The sequence below is a fragment of the Dendrobium catenatum genome, unplaced genomic scaffold, assembly GCF_001605985.2.
Source record: "Dendrobium catenatum unplaced genomic scaffold, ASM160598v2 fragScaff_scaffold_1369, whole genome shotgun sequence".
In the NCBI taxonomy this organism is placed as follows: Eukaryota; Viridiplantae; Streptophyta; class Magnoliopsida; order Asparagales; family Orchidaceae; genus Dendrobium; species Dendrobium catenatum.
In genome coordinates this window covers 64,342-85,495 of record NW_021319831.1, presented here as the reverse complement: position 1 = coordinate 85,495, position 21,154 = coordinate 64,342, and the positions used below count along the sequence as shown (strand labels likewise).

The following is a 21,154-nucleotide window of genomic DNA, read 5'->3' as shown; positions in this document are numbered from 1 at the left end:
CCAAATCCTGTAAATCCGCCAAACTACAGGATTTAATAAATCCAGGATTACGGCAAAAAGCGGAAAACAAAGGATTTATTCCGCCGTGAAATTTACGGGCGCTCAAATACAGGTTGGAAGGACTTATCATAAATCATGTTGCCAAAAATCCCCTTAGAAACAGAATACGAAACAAGTTTATATGTGAACAAGTTGTAGTAGGTCCAGTGGCCAATAAGATTAGAGAGAAGCCTTAATATGAAAACTTTGTGTAACATCCCTCCGTCATCTACCGACTACGGTTCCTCCAACCTCTACTGTCAACCGATTATGATCCCTCAGACCTCCGACTTTGGTCAACACCTACTACTATCCCCCCGGCCTACGACGCCTGACTATGTTCTTACCAACAAAATGAGCATATCAACGTACTTTTGAGAACACCTCTAACCTATGTTGCACAGATACGGATACGGCAACACAGATACGACACGATACGGATACGAGACACCTCAATTCTTAAAAATACAGTATACAGGTACGGCGCGGACACGGCATTATAATTTATAAATCATACATAAAAATTAAGAAAGCAATCAAAGCATAATATTTAAAATTACAAAAAAAAAGACAACAACATTATTTGTAGCCTTGTAGCTTATAATATCAAAATATAAGTAACCATTAAATGTCTAGTACAACAACAAAAGCATAAACATAAATTTTCTAGCACATAAAGTTTCAACTATTCAATAAAAGGAATGATATGATTAACTTTTTCAGTAGTTTGTCTTTGAAGTTTGAACTTCTATATCATCTTCAATAAATATCATAGCTTCTAATTCAGGCTCATCAAGTGAAAGATTAGTAATTTCTAATATTCTCATATCATCAAGAAACTCAAATCCATCAAAAAAATGAGAGAACCTTGCTCGCAGCCGCGGAAGTAAACACGATTCTTCTTTTTTTCGGATTACTTTTTGTTTTTCAATGGACACGAATATCGAATACACGTGTCCTTTTGAAATTAAATAGTATTTTAATTGGATATGGCTTTGGCATATCCGACACGTATCGGTGGAGTATCAGAGGTGTATCCGTGTATCGGCGTATCGGATACAACAAGCCTTCATAAATAGGTGTATTGGCGAAACATAGCCTCTCAAATCTCTGGATGCTCCCAACTCCAACTATGTAATGCACTTTATATGATGTATATTTGCTACATTGACCCAAGGCCATTCCCCGTGTAAGAGAATCATTAGTAATCAACGACAAACACTAGTGGAATCATTTTAACTAGGCAATGCCCCATATCTTTTCACCTTTTGAAAGGTTTCCACGTAAAAAATTCGGTTGCCTCTTTTGAATGATGCATCTCTCTCTTTATTATCTGTATGTGAGATGGCTCTTCATACAAAACAAGGACGTTAAATATTATATCTCTCTACCAACGCGAATGCTCCAGGACGAAACAATAGCCATTGCAACTCCGGTACATAAAATTGAGCATAGGAAAATGAAACAATGTAATACTTCACTTTCTTAACAAAACATGCAACAATAATAGGTACCTGGTCAAAGAAACAATGGTAGAAGTGGACCAAGGAAAAAATTACATTTAGCTGAAGTGATTACCATAGAAGAAGAAGAAGAAGAAGAAGATTTGAATCCTGGACATTATCAAGCACTACAACAGTATATACAAGGTAGACTAAGTGAAGTATTCTTTTGAGTGAGTATCATCAAAAGCATTTAGCCATCGTCATGATGAGCTCGTGAAGAAAATTCTTAGAAATGCCCACATTAATTAGTTGAGAAAAATGCATTGCAAAATTTTTCTACATGCATGCAACACTTGGCTATTTCGTTGTCAACCAGCACCTTAAATATTAGCAGCCCTAAAGTTTCGAGTCTTGCCATGAGAGCTACTATCAACAAAATCCTCTTCAAGCACCACCAAACCCTATAAAAATAATAGCAAATCCTTGAAGTACAGATTTATGGATCACTAAACCATGGGTTTTAACCCAATTTCAACCACTAAAATCATGAGAAATGCTTTCCACACCGCATCAAAGAAATCATGATGAAGAAGATGATGATAAAAATTATTCTGTTATTCTCACTTATTTTAAGCTATAAATTAAAACAATTTCATCAGTGCTACTACGAGGGAATAATATTTTCCAAATTGAAGAAACAAAATGTTCCTTATAAAGAAATCTCTGTATGATTGCAGAAGTAAAAGTTACTTCATCATAAATGCAGATGCAAGCATATAAGAAACTATGCAGAATTGATACCATCAAAACGTAATTGCATTTATGATGAAGTAACTTTCATATTTTGCTTGGCTTTAAGGAAATGAATACAAAATTGTCTTTGTCCATTTGTTTGATTGAGGAGAAACTAAGTGGAAAAGTAATTTTCATTTTTTGCTTGGCTTTAAGGAATAACCAAGAAATTGAATAATGAACACACCAAAATATTAAGCAAACTTCAATTTTAAGAAAATATGATAAAGAGAAATATGAGCTAAACAGAAATATAAGCATAAAATAATTTTTTGGGTGAAAATAACTTTTATCAACCTCAACTACACCAAACAACCGAGATGTAAATAATTGCTAACAATATTTATTTTATGCTTCATTCTTCCAAACAAAGCAAAGAAAAAAGGAAGGCATTTGACAAAGGAGGGAACAAGTAGAAAGAAACAAGAATAAGAAGGATCAAATGATAGTGGAGTCTATCAAATAAAGCAAGCAGACAATCTTTGCCTAATACATCGCACATTGTGCAGCAAAAAACCCAAAAAAACTAAATTCCTAGAAGGAAGAAAGAATGAGGAACCAATAAAAAGACAGGGTATCTGATGATATTGAGAGTCATAAAATAGGACAAATGTAGCAGCTGTCTACAAACAGCCATACATGAATCCACTAGGTAATGGCTGCTGCGGTTGCCTGAGAAGCTTCAGACCATCCAAACATGCTACATCATCACCATAGGAAACATAGAGAAATTCCATTGCAACCATATGCAACTGATGGAAAAATTCTGAATCAATATTATCTCCCTCACAAATTCTTACTAGAAAGAGACATCAACAAGACACTACTGAATGTTAATGTGTAAGGCATTAATCTTGATAACTGTTATATGATTTATCCCTCCCAACTGTACTTGAAGATAGAGATAAACAAAGGAAACAATTTCCTTCTAAAAATTATAAGCATTTATTACTGTAATGTAGTTTCTTTTTTTTTTCTTTTTCAAAGCAGCATATTATGATATTACACCTCTTCAAAATACATCACTCCTCAGAGCAACAAAACCTCATCAACTAGACATAAATTCTATAGGAAATTCCATAAATGAGGGGATGATGGATGACATTATCATGTTCATACTTCATATAAATCCAATTTCAAATATTATGGTATAAAGAAATTACTTCAGCACAGCACCTTTATAAAGAGAGGAATGACAACACAAAGCAGCCAAAAATTTCTTTCCCAGGGGTCCTAATTTTGCTTTGAGAACATCTCAGAGTACCTCCAATGATCACCATCATCATTAGCATTTAGCTGTTATCATCATCAGAAGGGTACAAAAAAAAATTTAGCAATACCCAAAATAAATAGTCGTGAACAAAAAAACATTGTGAAAATTTTTATCTGAATGCAACTCTCAGCGATACTGCTGTAAACCAGCACTTTAACAATTGAAACACTATAGTTTAGGGCTTTACCCTGAGACTTTAACCTATCAACATCCTCCTCAAGCAACACCAAAATAAAGAAAAAATTATAAAAAAACTTCTTGTATAAGGAAATGAAAGATCACTGAACCACGAGTTTAAAACCACGTTGCAGTTATTATACTCATGAAAAATGTTTCTCGTCAAATGGCACTATAGGTAAACGGTTATGACCAGAACCCTCTGAACCGAGTGGTTCAGCATAGAATGGAAAAATTAAATTATGGTCATGGTCAGCACCCGTGTGCTCCCCAATAGGTCAAACCATTGAGCAATGAATAAATAGGATACAATCGATAGGGCACAAAGCCCTCAATTAACTAAGGTGGACTCAAAATTTTTTTCCCCTTAGACAAACATTTACCTCAGGTCTACAAGGTACCCTTGGACGACGACTCATGGTTGCCGACAAAGATCCTTTTATCAGTTTGGGTCAACTACCTCCTCTGACTAAGTAGACCATGGCCACGATGACCCGAGATGACAGAACCATGGGATCTTGATCGGGCCCATCATCACTTTCCCCCATCATCCACTTTAAGTGCAAGATGGTGAAATTTTAATTTTTAAATATCAAACTTCTCAAATACTCAAACATATGCTGCTACTACAAGCCAGATAACACGTACTTTCTAAGTATCTGATTGATGACTAGCCTTAATCGAAATTTCTCTCTCGTGATCGGGAGGGGTAATTAGCTATAGGGGCTTGCGCCTATACGAAACCAAAACTCAAATCATAAAGTCCTCGCAAAATGAGGGCGAAATCTCTGGCTAGTGTCTTATCTACAAATCCATCACAAAATTTACCCCTGAACTTTAATCAGTTAAAACTACCCTGAAGAAATCTAACAGCGTGAGAAGCCGGGGTCGAATTTTCGGAGCCCACAGAAAGAAACAAAGCTTTCTCCATACCCCCTCAAGTCAAGCCCAAAGTAAGAAAAGGTCGAACCAAGGTCGAGGATTTGCAAGCCCTCGTTGTAGCACAAAGAATCAAAAATCTACATTCCTAAAAGGAATAAAGAATGAGGAACCAATTAGAAGACAAGGTATCAGATGATATTGAGAGCCATAAAATAGGACGTGTAGCGGCTGTCAACAAACAACCATACATGATTCCACGTGGTAATGGCTACTGTGTTTGCCTGAGACGCTTTAGACCATCCAAACATGCTACATCATTACCATAGGAAATATATACAAATCTCATAGGAACCATAAGCAACTCTTGGAAAAATTCTGAATCACTATTATCTCCCTCAAAAATTCTTACTAGAAAGAGACATCAACAACACATTACCGAATGTTAATGTGTATGGCATAACTTGATATCTGAAACATGATTTAGCCCTCCCAACTGTACTTCACGATAAAGATAAAACAAAGGATATGATTTTCTTCAAAAATAATAATAATAATGTTAATGTGTATGGCATTAAACTCGATAACTGTCACATGATTTAGCCCTCCCAACTGTACATCATGAAAGAGATAAAACAAAGGATACGATTTCCTTCTAAAAATTATAAAGTTTTTTTACTATAATGTAGTTACATTTTTTTTCAAAGCAACAAATTATGATATTACACATCTTCAAGATACATCACTTCTCACAGCCACAAAACTTCATCATATGTACATAAATTCTATAGAAAATTCCATAATAGAGGGGATGATGCATGACCTTATCATGTTCAAACAAACCCAATTTCAAATATTATGTTACAGATAAATTATTTCACCACATCGAACCTTTATAGTGAGGCATGACAACATAAAGCAGCACAAAATCTCTTTACCAGGGGCCCTAATTTTGCTTTGAGAACATCTAAGAGTGCATCCAAAGATCATCATCATCATCATGAGAAGGATACAAAAAGATTTAATAACAATACCAAAAATAAATAGTCAAGAAAAAATACTTTGGGAAACATTTTAACTGAATGCAACTCTCAGCCATACTGCTGTCAAAAAGCACTTTAACAAACCCTATAGATTCTGGCATTACTATGAGACCTTAACCTTTCAACATTCTCCTCAAGCACCACCAAAACAAAACAAAAATTATAAAAAATAACCAGACCATGTGTTTAAAACCACATTGCAATCATTATAGGCATGAAAAATTGCTTCTTGCACAGCAACATATAAATCATGATATAGATCATCATAGAAATGATGACTTTATTTTTGCTTCTCATACATTATAGAAATCATGATGAGCATGATAAAGGCGATAAGCCTATTTTAACTTAATTAATGCATCAAAATATAACCATTTCATTAGCGTAACCTCAGAGAGAGAATATATTCTAACTTCAAGCAACCGAATGAGCCATAAAGAGTCTTCTTTGTAAAAATTCAAAAGTAAATGCTACTTTATCTGCCATGCATAAGCATAGAATATTATAAACTTTGCAGAATTTATCCGATCACCAAATAATTACATTTTGTATCTATCAAGACAATGGAAGATGTTCAGAGCAGCACACAAAGATGAAGGGAGAAGCCGAGAGAGAGAGATAGAGAGAACAAATCACCCTCATCGAGCTGTTGGGTATGGCAGTTTCTAAAAAGAAATTGACCGATATCCAGCCAAACAGCAAAAAATGAGATGGGAAAAGGGAAAGTCGTCGAAGGAGCGAAGTCGAACAACAACAAAGTAGGTGAGCAAGCCACTCGTGCAATGACGATGTAAATTTGCAACTTTATAGGGACAAAAGAACCAACAACAGTTAACTAAATCTTATGATGTAAAGCTACTCATCCACTTGAGGATCCTCATCTCTGGAACACTAAACTTAATTTTATACTTCTCTTTTAATGGCCAACTTGCCACTTTAAAAAAAGGATAGAGGTACATCACTGCCATAGCAAATGAGTACATATATAATATTTGCTTTCACCATCATGAAATCAACGAAACTGATGAAGAAATTTAGGTTTCATTTGGGACGGCTTTCTTACTGCTTCTTAAAGAAGCTTTCTAGTACAAAATTTTAACGACAAACTTAGAGATCTATTAACGGCCAACTTGCAACTTAATAAAAAGATAGAGGTAAATCACAGCCATAGCAAATAAGTAGATAGGTAATGTTAGTTTTTACCATCTTGATTATCACTGAATCTACGAAACTAATGAAGAATTTTACCTTAGAGAAAATCATCACCATCCACAGCTAGTACATTCTATGATCCCAATGACTCTGTGAAGCAAAATAAAAAAAAACAGACTCAACAGAAGATTAAAAATGCATAAATCAACTCTAAGATTAACAGTGAATAATTGGTCACATATAAAGTGGAGAACAAGCTTCCAACCTGATCACCACCCTTAAAGAATAATTCCATAAAGACTTTACTGCACCGAAAATACTCACAAGGCCGATGCACAAGAGTTGGAAAATATCCTATTTTTAAAGAATTGTAGCTCTTATCCCCAAATATATTATAACATTCATTAACATTGTTGAATACCTAAGATTTAAACATTTCATCAATCCTTTCAAATTCCCAATACTGAATTTTATTAAGTTAAAATCCACTTTAAATACCACTCATTCAAAAAAGAGGATAAACAATATGAGATTTAAGGATAAGATATATTGTTCTTCAAAAATTATAGGAACTACTTAATTGACAAATAATAACCACAACTACACTTTCTAAACAAAATAAGCACTCATCCATCATATTTGTAAAGACACTAAGGGTATCTTCGGGATGGTTGCAACATTTTACTTTTAGAAGGTTGAATGCGAAGTTCCGAGGGTAAAGAAACTTAGCAATTGCATTGCACATTCCGTAGCAACCAAGGAACAAAAGTCAGGGTATGTATTGAAAGACCTGAAAAAGAGGAATTGAAAAAGAAATAAAATTGAAATACTAAAGGAAATGAATCCAAATTTGCCTTTGTCCACTCGTTTGATTGAGGACAAACTGAGTAGACAAGTAATTTTTCTTTTTGGCAACATCATTACCATAGGGGTGTCAATTCGGGTCAACGGGTCGGGTTCGGGTCGAACCTAGAACTGACCCGGCACTGTTCGGGTCAACCCGAACCCAACCCGTTTTTAAAAACGGGTCAGGTTTCTGGACCCGAACCCGACCCGATTCGGGTCCGGGTCAACCCGACCCGACACGAATGACACGGGATTGACCCAAAATTGCTAATTTTCGGGTCAAAAGTCGGGTCAATCTCGGGTAAAAAACGGGTCAATCTCAAGTTTTCGGGTCAAAAATGATTTTTCGTGTCACTTTCGGGTCAATTTCGGGTTGGCGGGTCAACCCGAACCCGACCAGATTTTTAAAACGGGTTGATTTCATGAACCTGAACCCGACCCGTTTCGGGTTTGGGTTGACCCGAACCCGGATTTTTCCGGGTCGGGTTCGGGTCGTGTTTCGTGTCGTGTCAAAAATTGACATCCCTACATTACCAAAAGAAACATAGAGATATTCCACAGCAACCATATACAACTGATGGCAAAATTATAAGTCACTATTACCTCCCTCACAATGCTTACTAGAAAGAGACATCAACAACACACTACTGAATGTCAACGTGTATGGCATTAATCTTGATAATTGTCATATGTATGGTACCTAATTTTGCTTTGAGAACATCTCAGAGGAGTGCCTCCAGCTATCATTATCATCATTAGCATTTCGCTGCTATCATCAAAAGAAGGGTACAAAAAAATTATTAGCAATACCCACAATAAATACTCAAAAAAAAAAAAAACATTCAGAAAATTTTTATCTGAATGCAACTCTCAGCCATACTGCTGTCAAATACCACTTTAAAAATTGAAACCCTATAGTTTCTGGCATTACCATGAGACCTTAACCTATCAACATCCTCCTCACGCACCACCAAAACAAATAATAATAATAAATTCCTTGCTTAAGTAAATGAATAATCACCGGACCACAAGTTTACCACCACATTGCAATCATTATAGTCATGAAAAATGCTTCTCGCACCCATCATATAAATCATGATAATGATCATCATAGATATGATAATTTTATTTTCTCTTCTAACACATCATAGAAATCATGATGTTGAACATGATAAAAGCAATATGTTTATTTAAACTTATTTAAGGCATCAAAATATAACCTTTTCATTAGTGCAACTTCAGAGAAATCCTATATTCTAACTTCAAGCAACCGAATGAGCCTTACAGAGTATTCTTTATAAAAATTCAAAAGTAAATGCAACTTTAACTGCCATGCATATGCAAAAAATATTATAAACTTTGCACAAATCATCCGATCATCAAATAATTACATTTTGTATCTGAAAAGATAATTGAAGAGGTTCAGAGCAGCACATAAAGATGAAGGGAGAAGGCGAGAGAGAGAGAGAGAGAGCAAATACCATCACCGAGCGGTTGGGTATAGCAGTTTCTAAGAAGAAATTGACCATAATCCAGCCAAACAGCAAAAAAATGAGATTTTTAAAACCAACAGAATCTTCAATTTCATTACTCACCCGTTTTATCTTAAATACTCTAATAAGTAAATCAAGGCATCGGAAATATTTCACACGGCGCTGCTTCTGCCGATGCTTCTTCAGCGATCTTACCCAACATTCGTCAATGGTTTGCAGAATATTTTATTTGGGAAGAAACACGAGTGTTCTGGACACTAGCTTAACATCCTGTAGGGATGCAGGAATTAAACAGGATTTAGCCTAAATCCTGCCAAACGGCAAAAATAACAACGGCTTTGTTTGGGACAATTTTCTTACGGTTTGATATAGCAGTTTTCTAGTAAAAAATTTTATGAAAGAAGACAAAGAACAGCGGACAAAAAAAGTTCCAAACGAAATCTAAATCCTACAAAATCATAAATCTCTTTGCTTCTTGGTTTTGCTTTGAAAGCAAAATTTAGAAAATCCAAAAGTCCGGCAGATTTACGGGATTTAGGAAAAGAAGCGCGCCAAAAGAGAAAGTTTGTTACCATCGACTTTTTAGCCCTTTCCACGTAAGCAACCGAACACATCTTTGTGACCGGATTCCACACAGAATAATTTCTCCTATTCGACATCGTCGGAGAAGATGAAGAAGCTTCGGTATACCATCAAAACGCTAGGTCACGCAAACAACACAAGGACGACGAAAACAAGTTCACAAGAAAAAGTAAACCCTAGACAGACCAAAGGCTCTGGGAAAATCACAGAAAGAAAAAAACTTATGAGGATAAAATTATAGAAACATACAGTCAATAACCTTTCTTTATGCTCACCCTTTCTATTTATATAGAAATAAAAAATTCATTTATTTTTTAAATTTTTCCAAAATTAATTCTGATTTATTTAATGAATAATTTGAAATACTATATATATAAATAAAACTTACTTTACTTAATATAAATAAATAGTAATATTCATCAGTTTAAATTATATAAAAATTATAATTAATATCAGTTAACATAATATTGTTATCAATATATAAAATAATAAAACATTTGCAAGAAAATGTACCATGGCGTATTCTTTTTGCTGATGATAATCTTTTTGTTAAGAAAAGAAAAGAGGGATCTAAAGGAAAAATTGAATTACAAAGATCAACCTTCGAGTCTAAAAGTTTTCGTTTGAATAGATACAAGTAGTATAATTTAAGCAGTAATTGATCTAGTAGAGGATTAAGACTTGTGACAATCAAGTTCTTAAAAAGAGTGCACAATTTAGACATCTCGGACCAATTGTTCAAAGTGATTGTCATGGGACTTGTAATGCTTTATGGTGCAAAATAATGGACAATAAAAGAGAACCATAAAAGTAGAATAAGGAACTAACAAGAAAGGGCTTACATGATATTGAAAATCATAAAATAGGACAAGTTTAGCATTGTTTTATGAACAGCCAAACAAGATCCCCTTTGTAATGGCCATTGAGATTGCTTGAAAAGCTTAAAACCATAGGCCCTGATCACTTGTATTTGAAGAACAGCCACAACAGAAGAACTTGGTGCAACAACCTAATGAGCCATGTTTCTTCCACAACAAGCCCGTCCACTACACACATACATCTGAAACGGCCTTATAATTTCAAAGGCAATAAAACCTACCACACTGCTCATTGTGATAGAGAACTTTTGGAAGATTTGGCTTCATTTGCAGAGCATATTGTTCTTAGTTAGAAGCTTTGACTAACAGCAAATAGATCATGTGTAACTGGTGTAAATGATGTGCAAGTTTTTCTTAATTGGCCTAAAAATTAACTGATAGACCCACATATTAACACCATCTGGGTAAGTAGACAATGAAAGATCAACAAGCCAAGCCATCCACTACAAATATACATCTGACACAGCCTGAACAAACAAAATTACAGTAGTGTTCTTCAGATCATAGGACATCAATCCCCTAGTGATCACAGTTGTGATTCCTTGAAGTTTCCGACCATTCTTAAATGCAACATAAACATCATAGAAAATATAACAATATTACATGGCTTTCCTACTAAGACAATTACTGGCCCAAAAATCAACGTCATTGCCCACAAATATTTTTTATTCAAAAACAGAAAAACAAAAAAAAAAACAGTCAAACTTACGTTATGTTTTCATGGTATCTGTCACGCAGATTTGCCCAAATAGCAACCGTTTCATAATGAAAATCAGATAAAAAATAGGAATTTTATCTGCAGCTCACCCATTAAAATTTAGCATCATATTGCAATTTGCTTTTCCCCTTCTAATCTCAAAAGATCCCAAGATTCCGCCTACAACAACAACAACATCATCAAGCCTTTGTCCCACTGCGTGGGGTCAGTTACATGAATCCTTTTTCGCCATTGTGTCATATTAAAAATCAAATTCTCATTTAAATCTACTAAAGAAAGATCATTTCTAATATTTTCTAACCAATTCTTTTTTGGTCTACCTCGACCTTTCTTAACATAAGTCAAATCTAATACCTCAACTTTCCTAACCGGGTCATCCGAAAAAAGTCAAATTCACCTGCATGCATAAAAATTATAATGAATACAAAGGCCCTCAAAGTTACATAGGTGATAGACTATTACCTATTTTAGAAGAAAAACAGCTCTAAGAGAGAGACAATAGGACTACTATTCATTTTACAAGAATAATAGCTATTATCTGCACACATATTATACTAGTCACCCACTTTTTCAAATGTTTAAGCTTTACAACTCATTGTACCTTCCAAGTTTCCAGTATAAAATTTTTTTATTTGAAATCCACTGCAAACCTCGATCATGTAAAAATAGAAGTCCAAAGATACAATACATGAAAGGATAAGAACCCATGCTCTTTTAAAATAATGAGAATAAGAATGTTCACAATCAGCACCCACGACTTAATCTTCTAATCAAACTAACCACTCATCATTGATGATTCAGAATGAACACAAATCCGAATTTATATTATGAAGCTTTCAAATATGCTTCAACCCATAGAATTAGACCCATTTTGGCTCGGATTGAACAAATTTTGACATCCTAGGATTCATCTTATAGAGATGTTCAATTCAACTATATGTTTGATGAAAGCATGGTCCCGAATTTAACTTCAAAAGATTCTAATTTAAATATGCTTCAAGATTCGTGCCCAAACAAAACAATTTTTGGTGCCGAATCACATGTCATTCAAAATAATATCGTATGCAACCTTCAAATTTCCAATATTGCCACGAAAGCAATCAACAAATTAGTTCTGGCAAATAATTATAAGAGAAAAAACCAACCTTCCCCGCCAACATATAGAATTTATAATTAAAGGGACCTGATGTGTTTTTCCCCGTGGTGCTCCCCTGCCGCCTGCTCTCTACAAATTGAAGTGCAAACTTGATACCAGCAGCCAAAGAAGTAGCTTAGGCTTCCAAGCATTTCCATACCAGCTAAAGTATTCAATCAATTCCAATCATGTAATGCTCAAAATGCCATGCCGACTATGAAGATGAGGAAGGGGAGGGTAAGGCATATTAAGGCTTTTACCAGATTGTGGGCATTTATTTCATGCCATGCGTGTGGATCCATGGTTGTGGTAACCTCCAACTTGTCGGATGTGTCTGTCGTCACTGAGCCTTATCGACTATGATGATGAGAAAGGAGAGGATAAGACATTGAGGCTTTTACCAGATTGCGGACATTTATTTCATGCCATATGCGTGGATACATGGATGTGGCAACATCCAATTTGTCCGATGTGTCGATGGACAGTAATGAATGGTGCCACGCCTATGCCTTTAGCTAATGAGATTCTGCTTGAAATTGAATAGGCATAGATGTATCTATGCTACTATTCAACTATTTGACTCTGTCTCTTTAGCCTTGTTTGATTGGGTTGTAGTTAATGCATAAGTTTTCTAAAAATTGTTATTTGATTGAGTTGTTGCTGATGTGTATAAATTTGTTTAAAAGCGGTTGTATAGGAATTAGAGTTTCAAAAAAAAAAGTGCCTCCAATGATCATCAACATCATTAGCATTTGACCGCTATCATCATGAGACTGGTAAAAAAATTTATAGCAATACCCAAAATAATTAGTCAAGAAAAACTACATAGGGAAACTTTTTATCTAAATGCAACTCTCAACCATACTGCTGTCAACCAGTACTTTAACAATTGAAATCCTATAGTTTCTGGCATTACCATGAGACCTTAACCTATCAACATCCACCTCACGCACCACCAAAACAAATAATAATAATAATAAATTCCTTGCAGAAAGAATTCAATAAAAAAGCTTCTTGCACCGAATTGCAGTCATTATAGTCATGAAAAATGCTTCTTGCACCGCATAATATAAATCATGATAATGATCATCATAGAAATGATAATGATCATCATAGACATGATAATGTTATTTTCTCTTCTCACAAATCATAGAAATCAAGATTATGAACATGATAAAAGCGATAAGCTTATTTTAACTTATTTAATGAATCAAAATATAACCATTTCATTAGTGTAACTTTACACTTTAGAGAAAGCATATATTCTAACTTCAAGCAACAGAATGAGCCCTACAGAGTATTCTTTGTGAAAATTCAAAAGTAAATACAACTTCATGCAATTAGAACACGAACTTAAAACTCATCATTGATGATTCAGAATGAACACAAACTATATGGCATATGAAGGTTTCAAATATGCTTCAACCCCTAGACTTAGACCCATTTTGGCTGGGATTGAACAAATTTTGATGTCCTAAGATTCATCTTATAGAGATGTTCAGTTCAAATATATGCTTGATGAAATCATGGTCCCAAATTTAATTTCAGAAGATTCTAATTTAAATATGCCTCGAGATTCATTCCCAAATAAAGCAATTTAACATGCAGATGCAAAGCATCAGAACGTAATTGCAAAGTGTTACGTAGCCAGATAAATGGCACTTAAATAAATAAATGGAACTTAATTTCTATATAAGATTTACTTAACAATCAAATAATTCTCCTTCCTAACAAGTTAAAACATTGAATTGTTAATACTTGAATAACAACTTATGTTTTTTTTAATTTTCAAATGTCTTCAACGAAAAAACAGCTAAATTGAGGTTCAGGGAAACCCAGCCATGTAAAATAATTATCTTGTTTTAACTATTTCCTCCGGTCCTCTCGGGTAGAAGATATAAATATAAGATAAAATAGCTGCATCATTTTAAATGTTTTTCAAGCCATCCTCGACGCCTCATCTTTTGATAGACAGAGAATACGAAGAGTTGGCCAACGAAGCTCCGTCCAGAGACAAATCAATAACAATGCCAAAAGTCAGAACATGTCTCATCACCCAAAGCCTCACCATTATGATTGATGGGTAGACAATAATTATTCCAAAAGCATGTCAAATTTTAACCATAGAAAAATAAACCTGTGATCTGCCTTTTCAAGTCTTCTGTCATATTGCACAGTACCTCATGAAAATGACCAACAGATACCGAGCCCATGTGCTTTATCTAAAGTTGGAAACTTTAATACAAGAGTCCACTTAAAATTCATTATTTGTTTTGCAAACCAAGGTAAATATGAGTGACCTAGGACTGCAAACAAACTGAACCAAGTCGAGTATGTGAGTGTTCATGTTTGAGTTCATTTATTATTAGCTTGTTCAAGTTTGGTTTGTGTTTGATTCGAGCTTTATTAACCTGTGATCTGCCTTTTTAAGTCCTCTGTCATATTGAACAGTACCCCATGAGCTTTATCTAAAGTTGGAAACTTTAAAACAAGAGTCAATTTAAAATTCATTGTTTGTTCTGAAAACCTAGGTAAAAATCAAGTCTATTTTCTAGAGGGAAAGCCCATTTCCCCATCATGCAGATACATTACGGCATGGGACCAGTGCAATCAAAATTACCAATGAATATTAAACGAGAGAAATATTAAAACTAATTTGGATCCCTATCTTGAAATCTAACTAATGCACTGAAACAGAAGAAGAAATTACCGAGGTTAATGCACAATGTTTCAAGAGAAAGAGAGAAAGACCAACTTATCTGCTAAAATCCATGGTAGAGAACCAAGAAGAAGTTTTTGCTCCATCCGCTCAATTTAAACTACAAACAAGAAAAGTAAAATCGTAGCATCAATTTTCTTGGGATTTCAGGTAGCACTCCTTGATGGAAAAACTAGTCAAACTGAGGACAAGGAAAACTTGGACATGGAAGATTCACTGAAAGATGGAAAACAGTAACTCCATCAACACCTTTCTAAAAAAGGTAAGTATTACTCATTAATACTGGATAAAAGCCACAACACCAAGAAAAATTGGTAAAACAACACAAGCAGCAATGCTTATGCCACAAGAAGGCTATCCACTACAAATATACATCAACAAAAGTCATATAAAAGAATGATTAGAACTTCACAGCTAACACACTGTTCATTATAGTGCGCCCAAAACATAAAAGGACTTCATAATAAAAAGGAAATAAAAAGAAGAAGAAGAAGAAGAGTCGTTGAACAAGTGGATGACAACTAATTCCAAGAAATAAGATAGATCAATTACATTCATATCACAAAATTTATGAATATACATATCCAACATCAAAAAATTTAGAAAACGAAAAGAAGATTTCTTCGACTTGTTATGCATGAATTACTCTGGTGATGGCACTTATATGGCCTGAAAAGTTCCCAGCCAGTCAGAAATGCCACATTAATGCTCTAAAAAATCTAGAGATATTACTAAACCCTAAATCATCATCTCTGCCCACAAAGATTATCTCCTCATAAACAAAAACAAAACCCTACAATATGTTTTGAATATGGCATAAGTCTGGTGACCATCACATAAAAAAGCCTACCTAACTCTGTTTCACAGTGAAAATGGGGATATTAAGAGGATTTTCAAATATAGCTTTCTCAAAAAAAAACTTGCCACTTCATGCAATTTTCTAGCCACCCGACTAAGATCTTTCCGCCCTCCGTCACCTGCCTACTATGGTCCTGCCGACCAAACAAATAAGTCAATACGAATTCTTCCAATTCACACCATGTAATGCACTCTATATGATGTATATTTGCTACATCAAGCCAAGGCCTTCCCCCCAAACCAGGGCTTCATCTGTAAATGACTGAAAACTAGTGGATTTATTCAAACTAGGCAAAGCCCCATGGGTTTTTTTACCCTTTTTTAGGGGTTCTGACATAAAAAATTTGATGTTCATTATAAACGCTGCACGCTCTCTTTTATCTCATTGTGTGCTAGATCTTTGTACAAAGCTAAGAGATTAAACTTTATATTTCTCTATCACCGTGAATATTCCAGGATGCAACACTAGTAAATAAATAAATCATTTAACATTCAAGTTATCAAATATGTTGATAGCATTTTTTGCCTGCTTTCAATGGACTTTGCAGAAAATCTTCACAAGAAGGATTTCAGTAATTTAAGCAGTTAACACACTGATTCCCACTTCATCCTTAGCTTTGCTGTGGCAAAACGCAAAAAAAAAAAACAAAAAAGTTTACTATTCATCCACATGTATAAAAATTATAATGAAGACAGAGGCCCTCAAACTTACATAGGTGATAGACTATTATCTATTTCAGAAGAACAGCAGCTCTTATCAAGATAGACAAGGGGACTATTATCCATTTGACAAGCATAGTAGCTCTTATCCTCACACATCTTATACCATTCACCCATTTTTTGGAATGCTTGAGATTTACAACTCATTGTCCCATCCAAGTTGCCAATATCAAGCTTTTTTAGTTGAAATTCACTTCAAACATCAATCAGCTAAAAAAATGTAGTTGAAAGATACAAGAAATGAAAAAGCATAAAAACCCGTGCTCTTTTAAAACAATGAGAATAAGACTATTCGTAATGGGTACCCAAAACTTCACCTACTAAACAAACTAAGCGCTCATCATTGGGGATTCGAAATGGACAATAACACAAAAAACTTACTGAATAACTCACCATGTTGGCTCACACAACAATACCTTCCGCTACAAATATATATCTGCAACTGCCTGATAAGGAATGTAAATGGACATTCAAAGAAAGTCGAGCATGTTGCAGTGCACATGGTGCCTCGAAATGACAATAAAGTGGAAAATTGAAATATTAAAAGAACAAAAACAAAAATAGACTTGCCCATTAATTAGATTGAGAAGAAAATTGAGTAGAAAAGCAATACCTTTTATTTTTTAGCTTGAAGGAATATCAAAGAATAAACCAAACTTAATATTCTACACACTTCAATTTTAGGTATCAAATCATAAAGAGAAATACACTCTTATTTACCTAGTCAAACCAATTCCTTATCAAAACCACTTAAAATACCCTATTACTTCTATTCTACCACTCCATTGAAGAGATGAGATTCTTGTATTCACTGTAAACGGATATTGATGGGGAAGACGGTCGTTGATAGTGATTTTTTACATAAGGTTTAAACGGAATGTTATAATTGATTAAAAGAGGTGTTTTAGGTGGTATATTAGTAAATATAGAAGCTTAGTAGTTAAATATGTATTTTCAATAGTTTTAGGTGTTATGTATGAAAAAATCCCAATAATATTTTATTTCCACTTAATTCATCCAAAAAAAAAGAATAAGGAACATATGATAGCAGAATCCATGAAATAAGAAAAGTGGATATGCTTTGCATATTATATTGCACATTATGTAGTACACATAACCCAAAATGACTACATTTCAAAAAGGAAAGAATAATTAGGGATTTATACACGAAAAATAAGAGGGCTCATAAGATTGCGGATGTCACAAAATAAGAAACGTGCAGAAACATTTTACTAATAGCTATGCAGGAATCCCCATGGAAATTGCAGCTATGTGGTTGCCAGAGAAGCTCTAGACCATCTAAACACACCACATCATTACCATAGAAAATATAGAGATATTTGATAGCAGCCTTGAGAATCTATATAGCTAAATCTAAATCATCATCATCACCCTAAAAAATTCTTACTCAATAGATACAATATAACATTATTTAATGTACTGAATGGCACAAATCTTGATAAACGGGACCTCCTAACTCCTAACTCTATAGTATGATGGAGATGAGGCATGATTGCAATGCATTCAACATAATTTTATCATTCATCACATCCTAACAAAATTTGCATCATTGAATCCACCATATAGTCAGAATTTGAGATGAAAGGCCCCCACGTACCGAAACACAATACCATTTGAAAATATTTGTTGGGAGCTTGAATAGTCAGGAGTAACAGATAACTTTGGATCTACAGATTATTATGCTTGAATACTTAAAGTAGTAGCAACTGCAAATGTTTAGAAGCTCTAGGTTATCTTTAAGTTGTCATACCATCACCAAAAGAAACAAAGTTTTACCAAGGCAGCTTAGTTATATGCTTAACATCCACCATCAACCTAGATCTTAATCATAATATAAGCATACATTTAGTACCTTATTCTTAGATATCAATCAAAATCTTATGCATGTAAGATATGATGGCTCTATTCTGAGGAGTTAAATATTTTAATTCAAAAAATTAAATCTAGGCTATATAAAATATATTAATGAATCTAGCTAACGTCATATATGATATATGAGACAAATGCATAAATAAATATTTTTATTCATTTATTTAAAATATAAATACAACCTAAGATCTACTATAAATATAAAGTGGCCAAGCTCCACCACAACATGCTTAGATTTCTAAACATGTGAAAGAAATATGTTTAAATATAATTACTTATTGTCTTCTAGCTCCAAGTCTCTTATAGGATTCCAAAAAAGAATACCTTCCAAAGGAGAGGTGATTATCTTTTGGAGTGCTATATATGTGTATAAATAATCACCTTTAACCTTTTACAACTCTTTGAATTTGAATTCAATATAAATATATAATCTAGACACTTTACATTTTCCTTTGATCATTTGTATGTAAATTTATAATTTAGTACATTTTATTTTGTTCTTCTTAACTTTTAGAAGTAGGGCTAGATATATTCTACTTTAATTCACCTTTTGCATCAAAGAAAAGATAACATAAATATAAATACAATGTATGTATGAATATAGTGTAAGTGTATAAAATTTTAATAAATTAAAGTATAACAAAAAAAAGTGATCATGGATGTCATGACATCCACAATGCATGAAAGTAAACAAACATACCAAGGATATCCTCCAGGAAAAGGTATTCACATCTAACCAAACACACTATGGCCTAGCCTAAAGCTAAAGTCAATAGCTCTACCAAACTGGTTCTAGTGTGTGAAAAAGGTTATATGTCTTTGATTTGTACTAGGAGGTTTGATGTTTTTTTGTTATTTTAGTTTGAATTTATTTGTTGGATATAAGTTAAGGGAGATTTTGATTTAAGTTTAAGTTTTAATATCTTAAGATTTTATTAATATTTTAAAATTTTATTTATGATTTATTTGGTGATTTAAATGATAAGCCTTATGAATCCAATACACGTATGCTCTCCAAAAGGAATTAGAAAAAACATATGAAGGTTTTTAAATTTATTAATTATCTATTAAAGATTAATTGAAGTAAGTGGTATAAGTCATTGATATATCATATCCATGAGGACTATTTCATCCTCCTTCGGGCTAGTAGCTCTACGTGCCTGGGTTTACAAACAATTTACCATAAGCTCCATTTTGATCATGTTATATTTTGAATTTACAAAGATTTTGATTGGTTAAGAATTTGTTAAAAGGCTTATATATCCAATGCAATTTTGCCTTCCAAACGAGGTGAGCACAATGCATTAAAGCTTTTGATTTGTTTAAAATTTATTAAAGACCCAACCAAATCTAATGCATATGTATTTTCTAAATGGAGTTAAATATATTGCATAAGTATATTTCATTTTATTATATTTTATTAAGGACCTTACAATTCAATGCTCTTATGCCTTCTAAAGTTATCAAACATAGAGCATGAAGCCCCTATATTTAATGGTTTAATATTTAATTAATAAGTTCATTTATTAAATTAAGTTTAATTAAATAAATAATCAAATTTTATTTACTTCAAGTTAATTAAAAATTTTTATTTTATTGATTTAAATTTTTAATAATTGATTTGAATTTTAATTAATGTGTAATGATATTTAATTTTAATTATTCAGTTATATTTAGTGTTTTATTTTATATTTATTTAACTTTATGGATTGCTATTTAAATTTACTTAAATTTTATAATTATTATTTTTATTTAATTTAGATTCATTAATGTTATTTATTTATTTAGTGATTATTTGCTTGAGTGTAAAGTAAATGTAGTTTAAAGTATATACTATACGGCTATTTGGTTGTTTGTAAAGTCAATATAGAGGAACTTTTTTTTATTTGGTTGGATATATGCATAGCAAAGTAAAATTAGTATATTGTGACACACCTTACAGCTCCCATTTCCTGCACAAGGTAGTCTAGCTAAGCTAAGGTTCCAGGTTCCAATAAGGAGTGCCAAATTAACAAGATTACAAATATTTTGTTTTTCAAAAGTAGAAGTAGTTGAAGATTGGGATGACATGGGCAAAAGAGGATGCAAAGCAACTTTAGCCCTTTTTCATGTGGAATAAAGAGATAATGGTGGATTGGCACTAAAGAGAAATGGTTATTTATCGGTGGCATTTTCGGTGGACATTTATCTTCCATTATAAGTGGCATTCTAGTCGATGGAAATTATGCCGAAAATAAGCGGCAAAATTTCCGATAGATTTGACGTGTGATTTACCATCAGACAACTTTTCGCCTGAAATAAAATTTTTCTGGCGAATTTTGTCTGCCAATAGTGGGCAATTTTATTCTACTGTGCTTCGACCCTTGGTGTGTGGAACAAAGAAAATTAAGTCAAATGAAGGACCAGATCTTCCTTCATGTAGAATTGACCAAATGTCTTCACGCCATGCAAGGAAGTCGAATGAAAATGGAGAAATAATAATCTCCAGTGTAGAAGGACTTCTCACGTGAAGCAA

The 21,154-nt window shown here is 33.6% G+C and overlaps 1 long non-coding RNA gene across 7 annotated transcripts; it reads right to left on the bottom strand.

The window, feature by feature from the left end:
• Positions 1–703: 703 nt before the first annotated feature.
• Positions 704–18,396, bottom strand: LOC110101087. 7 transcript variants are annotated; one of them, XR_003702495.1, is made up of 6 exons: positions 11,672–18,395; positions 11,407–11,476; positions 8,347–8,412; positions 6,897–6,950; positions 3,453–3,572; positions 704–1,945 (listed from the first exon to the last, which is right to left on the bottom strand). It is a non-coding gene; the product is annotated as an uncharacterized LOC110101087 (long non-coding RNA). The 7 variants fall into 7 exon arrangements; XR_003702491.1 differs by lacking the exon at positions 704–1,945 and adding an exon at positions 7,486–7,590 and having other exon boundaries at positions 3,330–3,572; positions 11,309–11,476; positions 11,672–18,396; XR_003702492.1 differs by lacking the exon at positions 704–1,945 and adding an exon at positions 7,486–7,590 and having other exon boundaries at positions 3,330–3,572; positions 8,347–8,415; positions 11,672–18,396.
• Positions 18,397–21,154: the final 2,758 nt, after the last annotated feature.